General features: G+C 43.0%; 1 protein-coding gene and 1 pseudogene across 1 annotated transcript in view; one reads left to right on the top strand and one right to left on the bottom strand.

Annotated features, from left to right (window-relative positions):
* Positions 1–26,953, bottom strand: part of NEGR1 (neuronal growth regulator 1) — a 544,743-nt gene that overhangs the window by 253,492 nt on the left and 264,298 nt on the right. The gene's annotated exons all lie outside the window — the stretch shown is intronic.
* LOC136650012 (5S ribosomal RNA) lies at positions 11,239–11,358 on the top strand (annotated as a pseudogene).

Below are 26,953 nucleotides of genomic sequence, written 5' to 3'. Positions count from 1 at the left end.
ACGTACTGTGTACACATCATCCAGAAACCTTTCAAGATCCATCACCCTTTGCTATATGTAATGTCACACAGAAAAGGACAATAAGAATAGTAATAATGTCATCATCTAAGGCTGTATTTAAATGTTTACATTGGCATTTCTGAAAATCATCTCTGGCATACATTAAGAGCAAGATATTAAATAAATATATGTTTTTTAAAAACTCCCCTTCCCGGCTATGCATCTTTAATAGACTGCTACTTTGCATGTTGATTCAGTTAATGGCAATTTGTGACAGCGTTCATAAATAATTCCACATTTCTACACAGAAGCAGATCTATGTGGATGCTACAATGCTAATAACTTAAATTCACACTAATATTGCAAGCAAACAACTCAAAGGCCCAGGGATGCAAGACATGAAGAACAAAGAAATTAAGAACAACGATAGTTCATTTTCCATCTACTGTATATTACAACAAAATCAACATTAATGCTACTGGCAGTTAAAATCACATGATCACAGCATAGAAAGCTCCAGTTCCCAAGTCTGGAAGACTACAGCCTCCATGTTTCATATTAATTTCAGAAGAGACCTGGCGTTCATCTACAAGATCTGATTTTCATTTCCTATTTTTCTTTTCTCACATGGCAAACAGCACAACACAAGCTGCTTGCACTAATCCCTGCTTTTTTGCATAACAAAAATGGGCACAGATGACTTGAACCATGGGTACAGGGGTGAGCAAGGTAGTTTTGTGAAATAGTTTTCTCAAGATACAGGGACTTCTTTCCAGTTCTTTTTTCTTCACTGCAGCATGAAGTTGCCTTGCAGATGGGCCATTAGAGGGAAGACAACTACCTGCACAATAGAAAAAGAGAAACCTGACAGCCCAAGAGTGAGTCTGGCTTTCTTATTCATTCGCTATGTGGCTGACACTATGTTTCAAGAAGACTGGACTGCCCATTACCTACAAGGTGTTCTCAGTTTCAAAGGGGAATGATCTTTGGTATGTTAATGAGACCTGCTCCATGTATTATGTGTGTGTTTTCCTGTTTATTCAACCCATGTCTTTGTAGTAAAAACCATCACACTTGGGAGGAGAAATATGTGCACTGCATAATACCATGTCAGGGAAAAGCTTGGCCAATTATGGCTTCTGGATATGTGTTCACACAGCGATTCCCATCACACATTTATCGTATTTGCTAGGTTGATGGACAATCTATGAGAACCAGTCTTTTCTGCAATGTGTGAAGCAACCCTTAGGCAACCTCTCCTTTCTGTTGTGGTGACTGGTTCATCCTGAGGACACCTGGCTAAGTATTGATGAGAAGAAAATAAAAAAAAAAAACACACTATTTTATTGCCTTATAGGAAAGACAGTTTCACTTAAAAGTCTGCTAGCTGCTTGTTTACAAAGACAAACGGAGATTTCACACAAAAGAATAGCTTTGATACAGAAAATCTCTGTATCTGCCCTAAATAGATTTATGGGATAAATCATTTCATGTAGGTCAGTTGCCATGACTGGAAATGGATTTAGAGGGGGGGGGGAAACTTGGAAAATTAAGCAATAAAACACAACAGGCAGTGTGGTTCCGAGAAGCTGCTGCAAGCACTTTGAAGCCGCGCTGAAGTGCCTGTGTATTTCAGACCCCTGTTTCTTGAAGTGTGCTCTCCAGCTCTTATGGCACAGAAATTATGACAGGAAAGCAGTGGGGGAGGGCAAACAAGTGCGTTTTTGAGCAACCAGAGACAACAGCATACTCTCTGTGCAAAACTATAGCTCTGCTCAAGCCTTTGGAATGAAGAAAGATTCCAACGCAACACATTTTAAAGCTGCAGAAACACAACAGTCTTTTTAAAAAGTCACACGATGAAAGTAGCAACACCTTCATCAATGAAGCTAAAGAGTTGCAGAAAGGAGCAGAACTGATGACTGGGCTTTCACAGCCTGTAAAAGCTCCTTGAAAAAGAAGTCACAGTGCCTCTGCTCTGCCTTCTGAGAAACAGAGCAGAAAGGTGTTAACAGTCAGATCTCCAGGATTAATTTCACAGGGTCTGGAATATTATTACCCCTCTCCCCTCCCCCCCAAAGGACAAATGCAAATTTTTTGGAATTTATTTAGATCCCCGTTTTATTTATCCTTTGTGTTTCCAAATTAAACGCCTTAAATATAAGCATTGCAGGTATAGCAAAGGATGCTAGCTGAACAATAATCCTCTGCACTGCATCACAGTGATTTAATTTCCTCTTCTTTTATTTGTTTCGAAATGAAAACCGTCTGTGATGGGCTTCTGAAGTTGCTTGCTATCTTGCGGAAGCAGTACTGGCACAATTTTGGGAAGGAGAGCTCAGAAAGGAAGGGGGGTTGCTGTGTGGCTTTTAAACCGTGGAGGTGACCCACAAATATATCTTGCAGCATCTCATAGAGTGTGCAGGTCATGGACATTTTAATCCAGGTATGCATGATCTTGTTTAGCTGCTACTCTTCACACTTTGCCCTAACCTAGTGATGTCCATCATGCAGCATATGGTCAGCTTAAATAAGATATGCCAGGAAAAGTTGGGTGATCTGTGCATATTTGATATAGGTTCAAGCACTTCTGCAGGTGGTTCAGCCTCACACATGCTGTGGGTGGCACACTATGTACCGGTGGAACTATACCTATGCTGACTTCTTGTTTTGGCTAAAGGAGTGTCCAGACCAGGGTTGGGCAACCTTTCACCTTTAGGGCTCCTGGACCTTTAACCATTGTGTAGAGGAGGGAATTTCAGCAGGTACAGCTTGTCATTTGGGAGATGACAGCTGCACCTGCTGATCTCTCCTCTACACAATGGTTAAAGGTCCAAGAGACCTAAAAGTGGAAAGTAGGCCATCCCTACTCTAGACCGTTTTCATGTGATAAACAGACACACCTCTGTTCCAAAGTTGTGAAAGGTTGTTTGCAGCAACAGGGAAGACAGGATGACTTCTCAGAATTCTAGCATGTCTACCTCTCTGTAACTAAGTAGCAATGGTACAGAATTGGAGATAACTGTTGAAGAAATATCCCAACTGGCATGAGCTGCTTTCTTTGGTAGTGCAAAGCAGCTAGCAGGAATTCAAACTGTGAATATATTGTCCAAACTGTGGCTGTAAGGAATCATGATGGCATGACAAGAAGGAAGAGAAACATTTGCCCAAGCAAAGACATGGCCCCACAATTTTACTATTCATAAGATACATATGAATTCAGTTCAGTTTTTATTGGTCATCATCATAACACTTTGGAGCCACCAAGGGGTAGATGGGGAGAGTCAACCAGCATCAAGGACTGAGAGAAGAAACTGGGGAGTGTACTCCTCTCTGCACTTCCCAGAGGTCCAGCAGAGGGACCTAAGAAGTGCCATTGGGAATCGTTAGAGCACCACCCAAACCCTCCTCCATGGGGTGGTTATGTCAAAATCACTGAGCTTGAGGGCCTCTTATGGTCTGGTTGGCAACCTTCAGTCTCGAAAGACTATGGTATAAGCCTACAGCACCCGGTATTCCCAAGCGGTCTCCCATCCAAGTACTAACCAGGCCTGACCCTGCTTAGCTTCCAAAATCAGACAAGATCAGGCATGTGCAGCGTAACAGTTGCTGTCTGCTGCTGGGCCAATGTCACCCTCCCATCCTGTTCCTCCAGCCCCACAGCCTCGGTGTCTCTGTCACCACAGCAACTGGGATGTCCAGCGTGCTCTAGATGTGCAGCCTACGAGAGCATTATGCATCCTTTCCTTGGGCCAGTGGGGTGTGACTAGGGGCTGCACCAGAGCTGCAATGGGGGCTGTGGCCCACTGCTATTGGAGTAGCTTGCTCCCCAAATAGCACTGGAATAAAAATTAGGTTTCTACTTCATGTGTTATACTTACAGCAAGGCTAATAAAACCTCCCCCATCTCCTTGTTTGCTTCATTTCTCTACATTTCCTTTTTATTACTGACTCCATATTAGCTCTCTTTTAGTGCCGTAAAGTTGCCAGATACAAGCCTTTTGAACTGAGGTATGATTACATTATGCATAAATACCATGGCAGCTCTATGCTTGTAAACACCTTTGCCAAATCTGTTCCTAGGCCATTTCTCAGGACACGTGATAGCATTACCTTGCTGAAGCTAAGCAGTTCTGAACCCGGTCATTATCTGGATGAATGATCACTTCAAATCCTCATTTATGCTGCCATGAGTTCAATAATGGAAGAAAGGTCAAGATCCAATAAAAGAAATACATTACCTCAATACAAAGCCTGTGGGACTCCAATAATTGAGATTTGAAAACCTAAGCTTAAATCTTTCTTTAATGTTTGATATTTGGAAAAAATATACAGGTAGCTCTTAATTTACGTGGGGCTATGTTCCTGGAAAATGCCATGTATCTCAAAAACGCGTACATGAAAAGTAACTTTCCCGTAGCAAACAATAGGATTAGAATGGCTTGGAAAAAAGTCAATTTGCAGTCAACGCTGACGACTGGGGATTATGGAGGGAAGCAACTGGGAATGGGACAGCGAGGTTGCCGATGCCAATAGCTCAGATGATTGTCTAGGAGTGTTTTTGAGAAGTAAGATTACAGTGTGTTTGGTGTGGCTTTCGATTTCCCACCCTGCAAATTATCTTGGTAACACTGCATAGCCGAGCACACATTTCTTCTCATTTTGGAGCTATGTCTGGTGTTCAAATCATCCTTGCATAAGATGGCCAAAGCACTCTCCATTCAATTGAATGCCTTTATCAACCACTTAGTTTTCAGAGCTGTCATAACATCAACCTCCACTTTGCTCTCTGCATCCTCATATTCCGTCTGCTTCCCAAACTCAAGCAAATCTTGGGGCAGAAGCATTTCTTTGTGAGACTCTAATAACTCATGCATATCTTCTAACTCCACCTCATCAAGACCCACTTTCTTAGCTAAGCTCACAATGTTCTCTCCGGTCAGACAGGGCAGTTTCAATATTGAAGCCTTGAGCGTCACATGAAAGATAGGAGCAACGTTTTTTCCAAACCTCATTCAGGTGTCCCCTGTGACTCACCAACAGGTATGATAGAGTTTCTGACGTTCATCAACCTCAAGAACCCTTTAACAATCACCCCCCCCCCATTGTCAGTAGTCTTCACAACACCATCAAACATTTTCTTAAGGTAATTAAGAATTAAGTTTTAAACATGCTCATCACACCCTAATCCAGTGTTTCTCAAACTGTGGGTTGGGACCCACTAGGTGGGTCACGAGCCAATTTCAGGTGTGTCCCCATTCATTTCAATATTTTATTTTTCATATATTAGACTTGATGCTACCATGGTATGTGATTATATTTGGGGAAATGTTACAGACCTGTACTTTAAAAAAAACAACTACTGTGTATATTCTTTTAATGATAGTAAATGGGACTTACTCCTGGCTAAGTGTGGGTAGGATTGCAGTCTAGGATTGTTAAAATTTTCCTGCTTGCTGATGTCACTTCTGGTCATGGCATCACTTCCAGTGGGTCCTGACAGATTGTCATTCTAAAAAGTGGGTCCTGGTGCTAAATGTGTGAGAATCACTGCCCTAATCCATTGGCTGGGTGAGGGTGTCAGTATCAGTGGGGAAATAGACAACTTGGATGTTTTCCCAAAGATCTTGAATGGAGTTGGGATTGTCCACTAGAAGCAAGATCTTAAAGGACAGATTTTCCTTTTTGCAATAATGACACAGCTCATCGCTGAGCTTAAACACGAGATAGTCACAGAAGATATGACAGGTAACCCACCGCTTGCTGTTTGCAAAATGAACCATGGTTACTGTGGCTACTGAGATTTTTAACATACCCTTTGAGAACACAGGAATTTGAAGAGTGACAGACAAGCACTGATTTCAGCTTGCAGTTTCCAGCAGTACCCCCAAACAGTAAGTGCAGTGATCATAAGAGGTCTTGAAGCCAAGTGCTGTTTCCTCTTCCCAAGATAGGTTTGTGCTAGTATTCTTTTCCAAAACAAAGCTGTTTCATCCATGTTAAACATCTGCCTTGCAAGAGTAGCCTCCATGCTCTATGCTAGCCTTCAGAATATTCACTCAGCAGCCACAGCATCGGCAGATGCAGCCTCCTGCTCATTTTGATGTTGTGGTAGCTGTATCTTTGCCAAAAGCTAGCAAACCAGTTTGCTATGAATGGCTTAAGGTGGCCTTCTTTCTCCTTCTGCAGCTCTTCCACAATTGTGTGGGCTTTTTCCTGGGCCAGGAACACGGTGACTAGTATGTGGGTTGATTTTGATTTTGATCCACATGCTCAGCATTACTTCATATACTCTGTGATGGAGCTTCTAACGTAAGAGGTCTTATTTCCACCTGCAGCTGTCACCGATTGAGTACTTTCCTTTATCTTCTCTGTATTGTCCCAAATGGTACAAATAGTACTCTCCTGTAAGCCAAAGATGCAGCCAACGTCCAAGACATGTTCCATTGTCTGGAGCCCATTGAAATCATCCAACTTAACATCCACCATAATGGATTTTTCATACCTTCTCGCTCTAGGCATCCTGGGCAATGCAGATGGAAGCCTTCCAGGCGTGGACTTACAGTGAAAAACACACCAAATATTCCACATGTCCCTCTTGCTGGCCAAACATGAAGAGATACAGGACATTTAACTACACTATTTCAAAAATGAGCCTGTGCAAATCACACTTCCAGTCTTAATTTGTAGATTGCACTATTTCAAAAACATGCAAACTAAGACCATGGAATCTGAGAGCTATCACTATATGATGTCCATTAGTGTTGCCAGCAAAATATTTTTCCAGGTGAGTTTTGAAGATCATATTCAGGCAAGACATCTGTAAGAATCCAAGGCAAGTTAAATGACTTTTGATGTGCTTAGTGACATTTCATTGGAGGTGGGAGGTTTAAAAGTCTTTTAACTTTCCACGTAAAGTGAAACTGGAGGCAAATTTGAAGACTCCTATTTGGGAGAAATAACCGTTGGTTCTTTGGAAGTTAGAAGAATTTTGACAAGATTTTCACATTATCACAATTTTTTCCCCATCTCCTGAGTTGCAACATGTCAGCCAGTTTCACAGCCATCAGATATCTTAAATTCCACAAACACCTTTTTTTTTTCTCTTTCGTATAAGCAATGAGTGTGATTTTATAGATATATCTGCTGGTAGCCGCAGGCAAATTAGCTCCCTTTAACAGCTTAGGCTGAATGGAACTCCCATTAGGCCTGCTGGACGTTATGATTCCACACTGAATGACAACTATATCTCCGGTATGTTGGAATCACTACCTCCAGCAAATTTTTATGGACAAGCTATAAATGCTGAGAAATAGATACAATTGCAAGACATTAACTAGAGAGGCAGTTGCCAGAGTTACTATATACACAGCTGAAAGCTGAGACAGAGGAGAGAAAAGACTTGCCAAACAGGAACGAGAGCAAGAGCTCACGTCCCCCACCCCTTCCTATTACCTAAAGTAGGTCTTATCAGATCAGAAAATACAGATTTGCACAGGGACCAACTGATCAGAATTCTGGAAGACAAAAGAAGAGACGCCCCCAGGGAAACACAATTAAAGTAATGTCATTTAATGTGATGATTAGTTATTTATCAGATTACATTGACAGAAATGTAGAAGTCTCTCTATTTGCACATAATGTGTGATTTTGAAAGCAAAGTTGTCATTGAAGCAATGAGGTGGGAGAGGGGAGGAGGATTCACCAAACCGCAGGTGAATAAATTGCTAATTAGTGTCTGGAAGGCCAGTATAAATGCACAGGGTAATTATTCCAAGCCAACGCAGAGAACTCTAATGGGGAGACAGTGAACTACAGTGTGTATGACAAGCCTGCAGCTTTTAAAAGGTGACAAGTGGTGGCATTTTTCAAGGAGCCTGTCAGTAAATAATACTTGAGTGCTGTAATACTCCCCTTTCAACCTCTGATGAACTTGGCATGCCAAAACCATTTACATAACCAAAAGGAACCATTTTCAGGCATTTCAAGAGCAAGCATGTGCTGAAAACCTCAAAAAAGATTTGCTATTTAAACACCATAATTATACTCCAGTTATTGATCACCGAGTGACCTATGATTCACATAGCAACCACAGAGCCGCAGCAAAGAACATCATGCAGTCAGCAAAGTAGGAAAGGGCGAGGCTGCTGAACCTCCTCTAATAGATGATAGCAAGATAATGCAACAATTAAGATGCAAACTGCAGGCTTATACCAGTCAAGGCAAAATGGAACAAGGTTATTGCTAATATCCTGATTTAGAAGGGGGGGGGGGAGAATGACCCGGTCATGTTTACACTACAATACACTACACACAAACAGAGAGAGAGAAGATATATCCAATACAGTCTGGTCTGGAGACCTTTAGATCATTAAAACTGTATAATCCATGTTTCAAAAACAGGGAATTCTGATTGTGTCTCCCATGTGGCTGGTGTGAGGCAAACTGAAAAATGATTGCATTAACATGTTTGATTATATAAGCAAAAATGTTACAATTTTGAATACACACAGCCTTAATGGTTATAAATAGATGAAGTCAAATTGTTTGTGAAAATTTACCTTGAGTTAATCAAAACATATCTTGAAAGACCCCCTGCCCCCATTTTTTCTTTTGATCACCCTGCCCAGCTAGCCTGGAAATGGATATCTTGGACAACACAGTCATTACTGAATAAGATTTATACTCGCTTTTCTGGTTCTCTACTTCAGTGTTTCTCAAACTGTGGGTCAGGACCCACTAGGTGGGTCACGAGCCAAATTCAGGTGGGTCCCCATTCTTTTCAATATTTTATTTTTAATATATTAGACTTGATGCTACCATGGTATGTGACTGCATTAGGGGAAATGTTACAGATTTGTACTTTTAACAAGCTTCTATATATATTATTTTAACAATGATAGTAAATGGGACTTACTCCTGGGTAAGTGTGAGAAGGATTGCAGCCTAGGATTGATAAAAAATTTTCCTGCTTGATGATGTCACTTCCAGTCATGACATCACTTCCAGTGGGTCCTGACAGATTCTGACAGATAAAAAGTGGGTCCCAGTGCTAAATGTGTGAGAACCACTGCTCTCCTTACTTACAACTAATTGATAGTTCATTGTCAATGAACTTCAAACTAATATGAGCAATTTTTTGTTCCCCACTGGAGGTGTGACATTTAAACACTGTCAACCCTTTAGAGACTGTGAGTGATCTCTAGAGGGCTTGCAGTCATTTGTGCACGTCACCTATGGAGAGAGGTCAACTACATGTCAAAGTAATGGTCTTTGAGAAGGACCCAACTTCAAAGCTATGCTTCAGATGAAATGGATGAATCTGTAGTTTTAGCATTGGACAGCAGGTTCATATCTGCAAGCCCTGCTCATTTGCTTTACACCAACATAGAGAAACACTACTATGAGCCAGTTGGTTTCCAGAGACAGCCAGCAGCCAAGCCTGTGATTACAGCTGCACTTCTTCCAACTACTGTGATCACAGGGATTACTGCAGTCATGTGTGTGTCCTGTTGAAATGAGCGTATCTCCATGCAGCTCCACGCGTTTAGAAATTTTTTTCCTCAACACATCTTTCTTGTTTCAGCATGTGGTTTGGTCTCTGATAACTGTTCTCTGCCTTCTGCAAGCTTTTTTGCAAGCCAATACTGTATATGAGTTTCCCATTCTTTGCTTTTTCAAACTTGTTTTTATATCTAGGTTTATGTATAGGATGGTATCCAGATTTTCCTCTACTTCCTTTTCTGCCTTAAAAAATAGCCCAATATCTCTTCAAAACCTGCCCTTTCACACTCACAATTGTAATGGAGGGCCCCTTCGAGAATAGAAAGGTGGGGTATAAATGCCCCAATAAATACATAATATTGTAGTAGAGGTTTAAACCATAAAATTAAAAGGCAACATCTCACTGCTATCTGGAGTTTTTTCCCTTGTTTTTTTACTACACAGTGCCTTATTAGAGGACATTGTTTATGAAATGGAGTGGCTATCCATGAGTGAGTGACAGCACAGTCCTATGCATGTCTACTCAGAAGCAAGTTCCATTGTACGAGTATTTAATGGGGCTTATGCCCAGAGAAGTGCATATAGGATTACATCCTGAGTGAGTGAGTGAGTGAGTGAGTGAGTGCCCACTTCTGTGTTTTGGAAGCTGACTCACCTCCATGATGGACAAGTAATGGAACATTTGAAATTTTAGCAGTCAGGTTTGTTACCTCAAAGCAGACAACGCTTCACAAAATAAGTACCTATTTCACAGCATCCTGTCTGTCTCCAGATGCTAAACAATAAGAGGCTCCAGAGTCTATTGCAATGGAATTGAACCTAGAGCCCAAAATGGAATCCCTTCTGTGTAACGCAAAGGAGGTATCAAGCCAGCATGCTACCTTAAGCTTTGTACTTGAAAGGCCTTTATTCAAACTTTCTAAACTAGTTTCAAAACCCCACAGTGAAGTCATATACAGCAGAGCCAGGATTAAATTAATCTGGCACACAGAGATCAGCAACAACACACTGCATTTAAAGCTTGGTACAAAGCTCATTGACATCAATGGGCTTTGGGCCTGACCTTTATAGAGGATCTCACTTGTTATAATGAATTGTGAGAACCTCAACAGCAGATAATCGTGATTTGAATCTAGAGCCAGCATTACTTGACTTGATAGTATCTCTTTTTCTTTATCCTAAAACATGGCATTCACATTTAAATGACTACCCAACCCCTGTCCCTCAATGAAAAGATAGCTGTAGTGAAGAAGCTCATGCACCAAAGAAGCTATGCCTCAGAAAATTACAGTAGCATGTCATCTTAGTGAATATCCTGACATTCATCTCCAGTATAACTGTGCAGACAAAGATGACATAAGATATTTCCAAACAGATATAATGGAATGGTTAAGAAACTAGAGACACACACTGTAAGAAGCTGTGAATGACAAGCAACGTCACTGAATGCCATCAAAGGACCAGCAAGCCAAACTAAGAAATCTCACACAGAATACAATGAAGCAAAGAGCTGACTCAGCACTTTAGAGAATGTGATATAGAGGACAGTTGACAGAACCTCACATTTGAATGTGCTCCCACTGCAACAGAATGAAAGATATAAGTTAGGGCAGTGGTTCTCAAATTTTTTAGAGGGCCTAAAAGCTGCTGCCTGATTTATAAATGCCAAGGGTTGTGACCATAATAATGACTGGGCAGCAGTGCTCCCCTCACATAGCAGCTTGTTTATCCCTTGATAGCAGCAACTGTTACCCTGCACATCCCTGATCTTGTCTGATCTTGGAAGCTAAGCAGGGTCAGGCCTGGTTAGTACCTGGATGGGAGACCACCTGGGAATACCAGGTGCTGTAGGCCTATACCATAGTCTTTCGAGACTGAAGGTTGCCAACCATATCCCTTGATGCACATAGCCCACGGGTTCTCAAACTTCCCCCGCCGCAATCACCCATTCTGCAGTGGAAGGCACTGTGATCCACCTCCTTCTCCTGTGCCAGGCCTCTGCAAGTGTTAGAAGGCCTCTGGAAACGACTGAAAGTCACTTTCACAAAACCAGAAGAAAACTGGAAGTGACTTTCTAGCTGCTTTTGGAGACCTATGGCGGCCTAAGGAAAGGCGTACAAAACCTGCCCTCCTGCTGCAATGGCTGCTGTTTTGAGGACTTTCTCTAGGCCAGTTCTGATACCAGCAATGAGAAAACTGCTCAAAGCAGCTAAGTGTTGGGTAAGGGGAGTTTCACTTCCCTCTCCTTTGCATGCTCCTTTATGGGTGAATTGCACATGCACATGGTAAATAATTACTCCAAGTGTCTACTTTGGTCCTTGGGGCAGTGGTTGTTTTCCAGATTACTGGCATGATTATTTTCATGACTCAGACCTCACTTTCCGTACTCATTTTCCAAAGCATGTTTGTATATGAGCACTGGTGTTCCTGGAGAGGGGAGCAAAACACGGAGTTTTTCAGGCACTTGAATGCCAGTATAAAGTAGCCCCTCCCCCTGCTTTCAGAGTCAGTGGTGGTTGCAAAAGCAAAGCGGAGAGACGTGTATATGAGAGATTTTTGTTAGAAACAAAAATATAAAATTTAAAACCAAACAAAATGCTAAAAAATATGCAGCATTAAAAAGCTGAACACAGTACAAAGAGCCAATCATAAAACATATATGGGATAAAAATATTTTCAAATTCCATCTAAAAATGGAAAAGGAGGAAGCTTGTCAGCCCTCTCCAACAGAGGCAGTGGCAGGAGACTGGGGGACAGTGATATAGGATGCTAATGTCACTGCTGCACTGCTTTCAGTCTGCAGCACTGGCTCCAGGGGAAATAGACTGCAGAGCTCATACTCAACAGGCAGATCTTTCTGGGTCTTCTTAGGGGCAGAGTTCTCTCACCTGGACTTGTTTCAGACTGCTGTGACTGCTCCTTAATGACAGAAGGGACAACAAAGCAAGGAACCCACAGAACATATGTCCCACAGAACCCTCTCCCTCATCCAACTGACGTTCTTGCCTTTGCATTATCCTTCTCCCCCCAAAAGGATTAAACAAGCTTTTGGTGCTCCATGTCAAGAGCCATTTCCCCATTAGTTGCCCGCAAAACCAATGACACCCTGCCTTCCAGAATGTGAGAACGAAGGATGTAAAAACAGCACCATTTGGTTCTTTTCAAGACAAACAGGTTCACAATTACATTTCTCACTCTCATAATGTTTTTTTTTCCTTTAGCACTCTCCATTTCCCTTTGTCAAGAATTTAGGATAACTTTGGGCCAGTTCCTCCATTATCAGTGTGAGGGGGTTGCCACTATAGCTGCTTCCCTTACCTCTTCAATAATGTCGGAATATGGGTGTCAAATGGGAGAAGAACTACATGGGAGGACCTACCACATCCCTGCAACCTGATATAGCTTCTGGATGCAGAAGTAGTTCTTCCTCGGTGCCTCCTCTACTCACCCACTCATTCACTCACATTACTTACTTAGGGCGCAATCCTATCTTGACTGGAACAGGCAAGCCAGGAGGCTTGCGCTGTATCCAGCACAAGATAGGGCACCACAGTGGCTCAGTCAAAGGTAAGGGGAAACTCTTCCCCGTACCCTCAGGTAAGCCACTACAGCCCCTATGGGTCTCCTTGGACTTACGCCATCTCCTGAGGTGAAGCTTGAAACTGCTATGCGCTGCTCGGGGAACAGGGCCAGCCCAAGGGTGCCTCAGGATTGCACCCTTACTTACTTTCACATTTCTATAACACCCTTCCTCCAAGGAGCTCAGGGTGATGTACAGGCATGCCTCCGTATTCGTGGAACACCTCACAGTTAAATTAAACTGGAACACCCCACAGTTATGGGTGAATGCCCCCACTCTTTGGAGCTGAGGGAAACTTTGCTCCCTTCATGTCCAGAGGACTTGACCCCAGCAGAAACCGTGCACATCCTCTGCCAGGCTCAAACTGTCTCTTAAAGTCAAAAATAAGTAACTTCTGCCCCCCCCCCCCAAAAAAAACGGAAGTGACATTTTTAAAGCCTTATAAGGCATTAAAAATGTCACTTCCAGTTTTTTGGGGAAAAAATGGAAGTCTTCTGTTTTTGACTCTAAGTCTGAGGCCGCAGATGGATGTGTGAGGATGGACGTGCAGCCGCTGCTGGGCTACAGACGGAGCATGGGGGGCATTGTGGACCCGATCTATAGATAACTGAATCCGCAGATATAGCCCTCCCTGTACATAGTTTGTCCCCTTCTTTTGTTCTCATAACAACCCTGTGAGATAGGTGAGGCTGAAAGATCATGACTGGCCTAAAGTCACCCAGGAAGCTTTAGGGCTGAGTGGGATTTGAATGGGATCTTCCAGGTCCAGGTTCATTGAATCACTAAATCTTGAATCACTACCCCAGCTTGGCTCTCTTTTCATCCATAGTTCATTATCTTTTCATTTTTGCTACTGGGTTGGGATAGTATGTGAGAATGGCCTGGCAACTCCACCATTCCTGTATGATAGAACTAGCCCTTACTCATCTTTGGGAGTAAGGAAGGGGGTCGAAAAATATGACCTAACTGTAGGAAATTAGGGACTAAAGACCAGACGTGTCTGAAGACTGAATTTAGAAACCCTAAACCTAAATTAAATCTCAGTGTGTTGGCATTTCAAACGCTTGCATCAGAAATAACCGTAGCTTTAATTCCGGCAGCAGGGGATGTACTTTTCCTAGACAGTTCAGGTTTGTTAAGCTCATTATTCGCTGTCATGAAACCTTTTGAAGATTATACAGTTACTCTAAATGTGAAACCTGTAAATGTTTTCCTTACAAGAAAATCTTGCAGAGGGAGATGGATAAATGGACACTGCACAACCTTTTTAAAAGGAAAGGCTCTTCTTTCAAAAAATATATTTGTGAAGCAACTGCTAAGGGTTCTCCATAGTGAAAAGAGTGTTAATTTGTTTCCCATTGTGTGACAAACTTTTCAGAACTTTGGATATGAGGGGAGTAGGAAAATACCATTTATGTATGGCACACATGTATCTTATAAGCGATGCATAACATAGGCTGTCCGTTTTTTTCTTTTGATTACTAAAATCAATGAAAATGTTGAGCCTTGATGCCTTGTGCTTCCTAGGAACAAAGATAGTGTGTCAATCGTCCTTCTTTAAAATTTTTAACTCCAAAATGATACTATTAGTAATTTAATTTTCATTTTATCATCAGTTGTACATTCAATTGTTTTTAATTTGTTTCAAGTCCACTTATACCGAGTTGCACATTTTCCTAATCAATTCACACTTCTTTGAGGGTTAGACCAGAGGATATGTCCAAGTGGCTCTGTTCACTGTGTGATTTGAATAAAGGGTATTGTGATGAATGCCCTCTTTCCCCCTAATTTCTTTTGCCCTTTTTCTGTCTGAATCTCCATTACTTGCAAATATGTGGTTTTGTAGACTCAGAAAATTCCTGTCTAGAGTCACATTTCTGCTTAGCAATGAGACTACCCTACCAACTGTGCAGCACTTCTGTCCATCTAAAAGAGGTGGGATGGCAGATATAAATGATAACAGTTCTTCCACATTTAGCTGCTGATTCAGTAAAGAGAAAGTGGGGAACAAGAAGGGATGTGTGTGCGCTAACCACTAGACACAACTCCCTTTGGCCAACCTACTTCTCTCTGTGTCCCTTTCCTTGACAGGCAGGCATGCTCCTGCCCCCTCATTAAGTCCCTGAAATATTTTCAGTATTCATCTGTACACAGGCACTGCCTGTTAAAACCATAAAAGCAGCTTTTTACTTTAACAAAAGAAGGGTGTTTTTTTTTTATTACATTGGCATTAAAAAAAAAGCTATTTTCAGTCTCTCTGTTATTATGCAAGTTGAAATCCTGTATCAACAGTGCCTTTTCTGTAAAAAAATTCTTTAACAGATCTTAACAAAACTACATGGCATGCAGCCAAAATTAAAGGAGTTAATTAATCCAACAAACATTGGATTTTTCCTTTCCCATAAGCAATGTGTAATATTTGAATTCAAAGAGCACTTCTTATGGAAGTATTCTTTCAGGATACATCAGGGCCACTGAGAGGAATTTTATAAGGGGGTAGAAAGCTTCTTTTGGGTCCCTTTGAAAGGGGGAGGGGTGTGAAACAGAGTGGGGGAGGGTGGTGATGGGCAAGCAGGGAGGGGCAAAACAGGATGCGGGAAGACAGCTGGAAAAATTTTTGGAGCCCAGATTGACTGATCCATGTGGCATTGGCAGATAGATGCAGTAATATGGAAAACCAAACACACTCCTATGTCTCTCTAAAAAAATTTAAATATAGAAATCATGCAGAAAATTAGTATCATCATATGTAGGCTCCCACTAGAATGGAAAGTGTCCTGTGCGCACCAAAACTTGCTTCTACAGAGCTGTAGTCCTGGAGCAGTGTCCCTGAGCTCCTAAACATTCCCTTGTGGTAAGCAGATCTACAAGCCAAAGCACTACTGTTAGCAGGCCAGTTTCCTCCCAGATTTGACATTGTGTTAAGGAGTGTCATGTATGCATTCCTTGGTCCAACATAAATGGCTTGCCAGTAGTTGCAGCTGCAAGCTTGTGGCAGTGTTCCCAGCATTCCATGCAGGCAACAAGTCTGGGTAGAGAGGAAAATGTATGATCCCAGGAAATTTCTGAGCCCCCTCCTTTGGCTCCTGGGCCCCCTTTCTGACCCTGGGCCCAGGTACAAATTTCCCCCTTTACCCCCCTCTCCTACGTCCTGGGATACATTCCATGAAAAGGACCTGGAATTTTTCTTCCAAAGCTATGTCTTGCAGAATGATTGACCTAATGCAGTGGTTTCCAAACTCTCGGGTTTTCAAATTCTCGGGGAGAGTTTGAGGCACTCTAAGTTCTTGCTTAGAGCGGGGAGGAGGCAGTGGGGGCGGGGGGAAGGCAGCGGCACAATCCCCAACCGCTCAGGGGGGTTGCAGGGGCTTGGCTGCATGTACCTGAGTCTCCTGCAGCCTCCCAGGGGTGCGGGGAACCCTGTGCGACCTTCTGGAGGGCTCTCTGCAGCTTCAGAAGTGAAAGTGGAGCCATCATGCTGCACTTCTGCTTTAGCAGAGGCAGGTTGTGATCGCTCCGCTTTCACTTTCAAAGCTGCAGGGAGCCTGCAGAAGGTCACACAGGGCTCCCTGTGCTCCCAGGAGGCTGCAGGAGGCTCAGGTATGTGCAGCCGAACCCCTGCAGCCCCCCAGAGCAGTGCAATCCTGGGGATCGCATCACAGCCTTCTCCCTGGCTCCAGGCTGCCTCCGCCCCTTAAGGTGAAAGTGGCCAGAGCCCAAAGGCTAGGGCATTGCAACACCCCAGTCTGAAAAGCCCTGACCTAACGATACACTTATGCCTTTGGAGCTGGAAAAATTTCACATAGCATTTTATCTTCCATACTTTTTTGGTTGGGCTGTAAATAACGAATTGGTCTGGAATAGGATGAAATATCAGGAGTAATGATGAGTATGATTTTGGTTTTTTTTCAACTACAATGTATGGCTGATTATATAAGGTTACAACATCTCTCAATGGAGAACAAAACCTAGCCAGTCACATCCAATTTATCATGTCATGGGTTGATCACAGTTATTTATATGCCACTCTTCCTTAAAAAGGTCAGAGCAACTTGACCATGGTTCCCCAGCATTGATAAAATCTATATCTACTTAACTGGAACAATGCGTCTTGACTATTTAGTCACTATGCCATGATAGGGAGTCACAGATACCAACCAAATCACTCTATCATACAGAAAAATGTTCACGTTTGCCTTTGGATCTCTCAGACCTAGCCCACAAGTAACCTTTGGTCCATACAGATCTTAAAAATGTTGGCTGTGCATCACTGCCCATCCCAAGCACAACCAACTGGCAATTTTTCTGCTGGTGCAAAATGCCTTTATACATTTGCAAACTGGTCCCATGGGGAAGTATGTTTGAAGAAGACGCCAAGCCACCACAATATAGACTCCTGCTGCTTTGTAACAATCTCTTCTTGTAAATGTTTACTTACTGCTAATACTCAAGGGTACAGAATTTTTCCATCTGAAGGTTGTGCCTTTGCAAAAAAAAAAAAAAAAAAAAATCCCACCAAAAATGCATCATCATCTAAATCATTAAAAAGGTAGAGTTGTCCCTTTGTGCTTCAGAGGCTGAATTTAAATGAACAGATTTACACATTGCTGCATTTCCATTTAATTCAATCACCTGTGCAACTGCTGATAAATTTTGCTTTAGACCTATGTATGGTACGTCAAATAACTTCACTCAAATTCAAAGACAGTCGAGTCTTTACCAGCAGACTCCATCTAGCCATTTTCTGAATTTTATAGTATCTTGGGGAATGCCTCCTCTCCTAAGGGGCTTCATTATTAATGGGAATTATCCATGTGCATCAGAAGCAGAAAGCCTTCCTCAATTAAAAGATCTTACAAGAAAGAATAGAGCAAATGCATTCTTTTTGTCTAAGTAAAAGGAACTTCCCATAAGAATAATAAAGTATTCAACATTTATTCTCTTGAAAAATACAATGGATAAAAAAGCTTTTGCTACTTAAAAATTAAAGACATACTAAGTTATTCAATTGAAAACAAGAGACCCAATTTTTGCCTTTTTGCACATTAAATAAAAATAGATTAAGCGCTCCAAAGAGTAAGTACATAATTTACTGAACATTTACAGAAAATCAATATATGCATTTTCAAACAACCCAGATGGAAGGTGAAGGTGGGTGGAACAGTCGACCAGCTAAGATTACATGACCAATCAATCTTCTGATAGGGCCCACTGGACCCTTCGCCGTGAATCCAAATCAAATGTTCCATATTCTAGATATGGAAAGACTGGTTTGCAATTTACTTTTGGCCCAAAGATTGGCTACTAACAAAACATTATGTTATGGGATCATTCCCGGGCCTGCAGGTAATTTGCAGGCTGGATAGTATCAGGCCCTGAAGCCTTGGCCTGACTGCGCACAGCATCATGGGAAGAGATGATGCAACATCTGGTGATGCATACCAGGTGACTGTCACCTGGTATGTCACCCCATGTGCCATCAGAGTGACTAAGCACTTTCTAGTTCACTCTGATTGGCTGTGGCAAGTATATACTCCAGCCAGGGCAAGCTGGGTTGTGGGAGATGCAGAGTGGAGTTTGTGCCGAAGGCTACGTCAGTGTGATCCGTGAATTGTGTGCTATCTGGACTGTTGCTGTATATATTGTACATAGTAAAGGGATGTTTGGTGGAGGACTTCTGCCGTGTGTCGTCTTTGTTCCCGGGAGTGCCTACGCTCTGTCCTTGAGAGATAGGTGGAGAGTGCAGCCGGACAGCTGCTTGTTGCGGAAACTATACCCGCATCGTAACACATTCAGATTTCCCAAGAGGAAAATTGGGTCTCATATAGGAAACTTTACTGGAAGGACAAGGTGGGTGATGCATCCTGCAAATGCTTGCTTACTTAATTTCTATCCCACCACATTCCAGAGAGGCAGGAAAAAAGATAATGGGTTAAAAACATGCACATAAACATGTCCAGGTAAGAGCAACTAAAAAGAAAGCAGATGTCTAAACCTATAAGCTTGGCCATGCCTCCCCAAAGCAAAGAAAAAGAGACCACAGTGTTTATGGAAGATGCTCAGGCCTCCATAAAGCTTCAGAGAAGAAGGCACAAGAACTACTCAAAATTATCTGTGCTCAGTTGTCTAAAATGCTTTTCAGTCTGACCAAATGGGGCTTCAGTCTTCAAACTGAGTTGATGAAAAGTTATTCTCTAGTCCAGCCGTTTAGGCAGAATGATAAATCTACTTCAAGGCATAGAGAACTGCTTACAACTGTGCCAAGGCTCTGTTCCATAGCATTCAGTCCTGTCTATCCTGAAAGGCAGTGGCTCTCCAGAAAAGAGATACCAGGAGCTGGGACCTTCTATTGACCAAGTGTTTGCTGTACCACTGAACTAACGTCCTTCCCTGTAGATGCACAGTGAATGTGCTTTATGGCCAAGAGAGACTGTACTCACTGTTGGCCCACTGTGTCCCACACTGATGTTGGGTTGCACTGGCGGCAGACTGTGAGGGGTCTGAAGGACCTGTGGATTTGGGGTGCCTTTCAGTTTGAGATTGCTGCCGCCACCTCCCTCCAAACCTCTGATAACACAAGCTGCAATGCTCTGCTCTGCTTCCTACTTGCATAAGTGAAAAGCATCATTCCGTCCCTTGCTGTGATTCTCACGCGGCTATGAAACCTGGAAGTGCAGGATTGCTGGTTTTGTTTATAGGGGCACAGCAAATTTTTTTACAGCAAATGGGCAAATGCACTGCTCCTGTAAATGAAACCAGAAGTCCCACATTTCTGCGTTTCACAGCAGAAGGAACACGGTAAGCGTTTTTGTTTTTGCAGTGCTGAGGCAGTGGACCTGAGACAGCATCAGGCAGTGTTCTGGGTAGCGCCACATCAGAATGTATTTCATCCATAACCATGTTCCCCGGCTCAGAATACAAGATTATTGTTATTTTGGGAGTGTTGTCTGCATTGAGTTTTAAACAGCTCATCTATATTCATAAAGTGTTATGGAAAACAATCACTCTGAGATCTCCCAATCAGAAGCAATAAGAAGGAAAGAAAGCCCACAAGGATTGCTATGTTCTACTTCTGCAAAGTACTCACCCACTGATCAGAAGGCTCAAAGGTCACAAAAGAATCTAACTGGATCAGTCTAATTTGCAAGAATTAGAAAACATAGCTGACCACGTTCTGTACTCTGAATTGATTTCAGTGGGACTTAGCCATGAATACCTTCATTAACCATGGCCAAACTTTGGTTACAACCCAATGACAACAAAGAGACATTCATTGTTATGCCCACAGTTGAAACAATGGGTGGCAGTGTCCCGTAAGTGCTAACTGCCTTATGTTAGTTGTAAAAGGCACTTCGACAGTGCACAGAAGTGAGTGCTGCCAGAGCACTGGTGGAGCGTGCACTAGTGGTTCCCCCGGACCCTGCAGAGGCAGGTAAGCTGGTGGGGGAGGTGGGATGGGGTGGGGGAGGGCAAAACAGGGCAGGGGACAGTGGAATGGGGATGCACTGGGAGTGGGGATAAGCAGATTGGTTCCAGGAAGAGGGCGAGTTTGATGGCAGAGGTGGCAGCCAAATTCTAACCCCCTTCCTGGACCCGATCATGTGACAAGGGTCCATGCAGACATGAACCAGTGAATTCACTAGTACAGGTCTGAGTAGCCCCTGCGCTGTAAAGGCTTATCCCCGGGCAAGAGAACAAATGGTCCTCCACAACTGCCCCCCTGCAGGATGCAGAAGTAGCCATTTTGGTGTCACTGCATCAGTGGGGATGGGGGAGAATACAACTGGGCTGTGAATTATACAGATCTACCTACTATGTATTGTGAAGACCTGCCATTATTTATTGTTCACACAATAAATGATATCTGGCTATTATCAATGTTAACTTGTCCTTGTTTACACAGGCTCCATTCAATACAAGTACAGGCCGTGCACAGGACTGTTGATCTGTAAAATGGAACCCCCACAGGGGTATATGTGCAGATGATCTATACGCAGACAGTGGCATAAGGTGCAAGTAGCCTTACTGTAAAAATGTGATTGTATCACACCACTTGTGTTGCACGTCTTACTAAGTGGGCTGAATTTGATTATCCTCTTGTTAAACTTAAACAGTACCCAGAAATAATAGTTAAAAATATCACTTGCAAAAGTGGCATTTTTGTTTGCCCATTTTAGACTATAGTGACATTTGTTGCATATAAAGCACTGATGTGTTTATTGCTGCGATAAGCAGTTATTTTTATTTTACAGTAGAATGAATCAAATACAATTCTGCTCAATAGGGCAGAACAAGAATTTAAGCTGCTCAAGAAATGATCTTACTTACACAGCAACATTTGCAAAATTTTCAAATCATTTTTAATTTCCATTTTTTTTTCTGTTTTGCTTGCAATATGTAAAGCTGCCTCATTAGTCCTCCCCTCCCCTGCATGGTAAAGCAACAGATTAGCAACATAAGCACTGGTGAGAGGATTTGGATGAATAAGAAACCATGCAGTTTGCTATTTTTATTTCGGTCTTCATTTCACTAAGTGCACTTGTTTGTAAATGATGCAGACTAATGACCCAAGTACTACATTATTTTTAACTTGTAAGAACAAGAAAAGAAAGAACAATCTATGTGTGCAGCTATATTGTCAGTGTGGGTAGTCGGGGGGGAAGGGTAATATATAGACCTACTTTAACCCTTCAAATCGGGAAAAAGCTTTCCATAAATGTTCCCAGTTCATTAAGGAAGATCTGTTACATACAGCTACTGCAAATGTGGTCTGCTCTGAACTTGATGGTTACATCTAATACAAAAGCTAGTCAACATATCTACCTGTGGCCACCAGTCACGAGCAAAACATACTCAGAGCTCATGCATGCATGCAGCATCCCTTAAAAAATATACACCCATCCATGAAACCAGCAGAACCGCTTGCATGAAGCTGCGATTTAGGGAACTCTGCCTCGCATATCTGCTCACCACCAGCACTTCTTCCTCCAGCATTGCCCAGAAAAAGCTCAGAAACCTTTTTCTCCTAATCAATCAATCAATCAATCAATCAATCAATCAATCAATCAATCAATCAATCAATCAATCAATCAATCAATCAATACCTGTGGTGGGTGGATAGGGTATCACACCCAATACTATGACACATTATTCTTTCCATATGGAAAAGAACAGCAATGGCACCATTCTGAGTTTGCTTCTCATTTGGGGGAATCCTGCCCTATATGAATATGACAAACCCCACACAGTCTTCTGGAAGCAATAGAAATATTATATGCACTCAGGTTAGCTTTTCATAACATGGAATGGGCAAAGTATCACCCTAATGTTCGACCATTTATTTCCAGTTCATTTTAACATGGATCATTTTAAAAGGTTCTTACCTGCCCCAGTTTTTTGTTTTTTTTTAAAGTATGCTAAAATATGAACAAAGACCAACAGGAAGTCATGTAACCAGACATTATTCGGATACATATTCCGATTTCATACATGTTGCAGAAATGGTAAATGATCGTTCTAGTCACCCCCTTACAGTCAGAGCCACATGAAAACTAGCACGCATTTGATAACTGACGCATGATAGGTATCTGTTTCTTCTTCACAAACAGCATTCCAACAGCAGGCACCATAACCCTCAAGTGTCAAATGCAACAGCTTCCTCACATGAACAGTGGCAACAGTTTTCTGAGGCAACTACTGACCTGTTTCAGCAACACACCGTCATTTTCACAGGCTTTTGGTGCAGAGCACAGGATGAAGGACAAAAAGAAGAGGCATGTTTAAAAGTGGCATGCAGTGACAAAGTCTAACAACTGAAGGGAAATATTTTAACCTTTAAGACACCAACTGTGAGCAGTCATCCTCAGAACTCTTTAATGAGAGAGTGTAATGCAGTCGACCCTCTCCCAGCGCTATGTTTTTCACGCTTCTGGGATACTGAGAGTGTGGCTTTGTTCATGTATTGTCCTATTCGGGCATTCTGACTCACCTGATAAATCTCTATATAAACCCATTGCAAAAGTTAACTGTCTTGTGTTTCTGCTGTTTTCAGAAAGGCAGCACCATTGGGTTTGGGTCCTCTTTCCTGGAAAGACCCCCAGCCCTGAAGTGCCTGAACTTCTTTATGTTTTGCTGTTATAAGGCCCCTGCCATCACCAGTATCATTTTTTTTTTTTTGCCAAAGGCTTGGAAGCAACCAGTGTGAAATGGCAGCTCGTGACTTTTGCAAAATGCGCAAAATTTGTACCATATTTTACATTGTTTGGGGCTAGCAAACTTCCATCACCACCTCCTTGCGGTGCCGGCTGGGAACAAAGATGCAAGAAAGGGGAAGAGCTTTTGGTGGTCGTCATTCCCATGACCCAGGCAGCAGGAAGAACAATGGTGCTGCAGCTCTCACCTCCTCACAGGGGGGAAGAAAGTCACTTTCTAGTCACCTTGGTTTGACCCTGATACTCTTTCTCTCGATACCGAGCTAAACAAACGCATCGGTAAAGCAGCTACCACGTTTTCCAGACTCACAAAGAGAGTCTGGTCCAACAAGAAGCTGATGGAACATACCAAGATCCAGGTGTACAGAGCTTGTGTCCTGAGTACACTTCTGTACTGCAGTGAGTCACTGACTCTTCGCTCACAACAGGAGAGGAAACTGAACGCTTTCCACATGCGCTGCCTCCGACGCATTCTCGGCATCAGCTGGCAGGACAAAGTTCCAAACAACACAGTCCTGGAATGTGCTGGAATCCCTAGCATGTATGCACTGCTGAAACAGAGATGCCTGCGTTGGCTCGGTCATGTCGTGAGAATGGATAATGGCCGGATCCCAAAGGATCTCCTCTATGGAGAACTCATGCAAGGAAAGCGTCCTACAGGTAGACCACAGCTGCGGTACAAGGACATCTGCAAGAGGGATCTGAAGGCCTTAGGAGTGGACCTCAACAAGTGGGAAAACCTGGCCTCTGAGCGGCCCGCTTGGAGGCAGGCTGTGCAGCATGGCCTTTCCCAGTTTGAAGAGACACTTGGCCAACAGTCTGAGGCTAAGAGGCAAAGAAGGAAGGCCCATAGCCAGGGAGACAGACCAGGGACAGACTGCACTTGCTCCCGGTGTGGAAGGGATTGTCACTCCCGAATTGGCCTTTTCAGCCACACTAGACGCTGTTCCAGAACCACCTTTCAGAGTGCGATACCATAGTCTTTCGAGACTGAAGGTTGCCAACAAGGTTTGACCCTGGGCAGTTAGAGCAGTGATGTTCCAGCATATGTCCCTGCAGAAGGCACTGGGCAGAAATGTCAACCCTGCCACATACACATATTACCAATGCATCCATGGAAATTGCACTTTGGTTAGTATTGCACCCATGCTCCAAACAAAGTTGGGCTGGGCTGGGCTTTGGGCTTAGGTTCCTAGAAGACAGGGAGGACCCTGGAAAAAATTATGAGGTGTGGGGGAAGGCAGGTAGAAAGTTCAGCAGTCACTTTGGCTCTCCATCAGAGCTGCTAGTACCCAGTGGCATAGCTAAGGGGGTGCAGGGGCTGGCAGTTGCACCGGGCAACAAGCTTTTGGGGGGGGGGGCAACAAGCTGAGCTTGACACAAGTGTCCAAAATTGTGAAAAAATTGGTATGTACAAATAATACTAACATGTTATATATCATTGGAAAGGTAATTTAATGCAGAATGCAATGAAACAAACTGCATTGGAATATCTGTATTCTATCAAAGGTTATGGCCAATTAACCAGAAAATGAAAACACAACTGCCTTATGTAACAGAAAGTGGATTTTCTTAAATCAAAACTGACCTATGAGACTGATTTTTCTGAAAGCCAATGAGATGTTATATGATACAGCATGGAACCAATAAGGTTCACTCTCATTTCCATGTTTCATAATACAGTTACCCTGCTAACTGGGTAAAGAGGCACTTTTTCAACTGGTGCTCCTCTTATATTTAGCAGGGGGAGAATAACAGTCCCTCTTCAGCCCAGCACAACTTCTCTAACCAATAAGGAGCACACTTTTAATTTATTTAATTAAATTTTATTTTGTTGTGGGGGGGCTTCATAATTTTCTTTGACCCCCAGATAGCAGGTAGATGCATTAGCTATGCCACTGACTAGGGGCTGACAGCAGAGCAAGTGGGTGGCGAGTTTCTGGGGAGACGAGGCAGTTTTCCCTCCCAATTTTCACTTCTTTGTAAGCCCGGGTGTGATGTCAGTTCCGGTTGTGACGTCACTTCCGGGGCATCATTTTGAGCTTGGCACCGGGTTACATTATCATTAGCTACGCCACTGCTAGTACCTCTGGAATAACTTCCTACCTGAGTGGGAAGGCCAAGGACCCTGAGGAAGGAAACGGGCAGCCCAATCCTAGTGCCCAGGGCTACAGCAGCACCTAAATGGCTACTGCTGTATCCAGTGGGGCCAGGGAAGCAGCCAAAGGTCTCCTTGGGGTAAGGGAACAAACACAGATGCAAGGAAACCCATTGGGGCCTTAATCCCATGTTCCCAAATGTTCCCTTATCCCATATCAAGCAACAGTAGGTCTCTTCGGATCTGCGCCCACTACTGAGTGGGCGCAGGACCAAGGAAACCCGTGTTGGGTTCTCAGCCAGTGAGGGAGCATAGGATACAGAAGTAGAATCTGCCACCGTCTTTGCCCCCTCCCGGGCCTGATCCTCCCCTCCCCTGCCCTCTCCTTGTCCCGTTGTACCCCCCCCCCACCTTTCCAATGCCTTGCCCACCCCAAAAAGCCTCGCTGACCACTGGTGGGAAACTTACTGCTCAGCTCCAGTGATGCGTCATTCCAGTGCTGAAGCCCAGCACCAACTGGTGCTGGGCTCAGCGCCAGCCCAGCATCCTCTCTGCCAGCACAAAAGTGCTTTATGGCACTTTTGTGATGTCTGGAGCTGGCACCAGCTGAGGAGCACTGGCGTTAAAGAAGACAGGATTGGGCCCTCAAGCTGTATAATCGTCTTGCTCTTAACACACGCAGGGTTTTGGTTCTTGATTTGGAAACAGGAAACTCACAGAAGGCTATCTATTTCTTGAACTTCCCTTTTTCTTCCAGTTCAGTCTAACGTCTGGGACTAACTAACCTGCAGTTAACTCTGCACATTCTAAAACACTGACCTGGATCAAGACATGGATTAGTCAAAAACATAACAATGGCCAGAAATGGGGAGGAAAATATGGCAGCATACCCACACTAAGCCTGGGGACTTCCCACAATGCTCCCATCTTCTGGACTGTGTAACCCCATGCCAATCCTCCCTCTAGGCTCTGATGTGCCATTTGCCTAGCAAGTAGGATCATAACAGTTCTTGTGTGCTTTGTGGTATCAGGCATAGTCAATCTATATTCCTGGCACATGAGGGGAAGGAACCATCCAAGCTGGCATGTGTATAGAAACAGTCTTGGCCCCTTGATACTCATCCCATTCCTGAAGCTGCAAACAAACCCCTTCTCCCATCCTATATTCTTTCTTTGCAAATAAATATTGTTTATAGCATTCCTGGACTATTCCAATTATTTTTGCCATTGTTTCAAAATGTAAATGCCCCCGGGCATATTCATTTTGCTTCTCAAAATTATAATTTTCTCCTTAATTATGTTCCCAGCATTTTAATTGCCTTTATTGATACATGTAATGTTCTGCGTGCTTATAATTAGGTTTGCTTAACTCACAAGGTTGCAAACAGAAAGAAGCAGGGAGTTGTGTAATTACAGCCAAAAAGGAATGTTTAACAAATAGAAGTAAATATACTGCTTGAATTTAAGGAATTAAAGATCAGGGGCACAATATCAGACTTAACCAGATATATTTAGGCACCCTTTCTCCAGCCCTATTTAAAATAAAATAAAATAAAAAAT

The sequence above is a fragment of the Tiliqua scincoides genome, chromosome 4, assembly GCF_035046505.1.
Source record: "Tiliqua scincoides isolate rTilSci1 chromosome 4, rTilSci1.hap2, whole genome shotgun sequence".
NCBI lineage: Eukaryota > Metazoa > Chordata > Lepidosauria > Squamata > Scincidae > Tiliqua > Tiliqua scincoides.
The sequence above is the reverse complement of the archived record's forward strand: the minus strand, read 5'-3'. Positions and strand labels throughout refer to the sequence as shown.